This window comes from Gekko japonicus, unplaced genomic scaffold, assembly GCF_001447785.1.
Source record: "Gekko japonicus isolate JY-2015 unplaced genomic scaffold, Gekko_japonicus_V1.1 scaffold518, whole genome shotgun sequence".
Classification (NCBI taxonomy): domain Eukaryota; kingdom Metazoa; phylum Chordata; class Lepidosauria; order Squamata; family Gekkonidae; genus Gekko; species Gekko japonicus.
In genome coordinates this window covers 702,859-703,631 of record NW_015169789.1, presented here as the reverse complement: position 1 = coordinate 703,631, position 773 = coordinate 702,859, and positions in this window count along the sequence as shown.

Genomic DNA, 773 nt, shown 5'->3' with positions numbered 1-773 from the left:
CTCATTAGCATAACTCATTAGCATAACTTATTTGCATATGCCAAACCCCCTGACATCACCGGAAGTGTGTCAGAAGGCAACACCTACCACTCAAGCTCCACTGGACTGTCTTGGATTGCTAACTATTGGGAGGGGGGGAGAATGTGCAGATCTGTCCTCACAGAGGAGGGAGAGCTTGTACCTGAATAAAACTTGGTCTTAAAGGTGCCACTGGACTGTTTTGGGCCAGGGGGCCAGGGGGAGCCCTGCAACTTACCTGGCTGCTTCTTGCTCTGACTGAGGGCTGCTGGGAGCAGGGGGTGGGGCTTGTTGCATGTGCCCGCCCCCTGGGCTCTTTACTGCCGGAGCTCCGCTCCTGTGCGCTCCTGCAGGAAATGACCCCTGGCTGTGTGATACTTCTATGTATTATTTGGCAATAATAATAATAATAATAATAATACCTTTCGATTTATTGATCGCTCAATCCGGCAGAGCTGCTGGCTCTGAGCGATTTACAGTTACACGGTTTCACACAAGGGACTAACAATTTCATAGGGGTAAGGGAGGACAACATATATAATCATGTATGTTAAGTTCTACCACTTCTGCAAGTAATTTTTTGGATTTTTAAAGCATTTTGGACTAGTTATCTTACAACAATCACACAAACTTGTTCTGAGCTTTCAAGAACTGCAATCACTGGTGGAGGGGATGTCTGAGGCTATACAAAGGGGACATGCAAGTGTGCTAGGAGAGCCAGCTCCAGGTTGGGAAATACCTGGAGATTTGGGGGG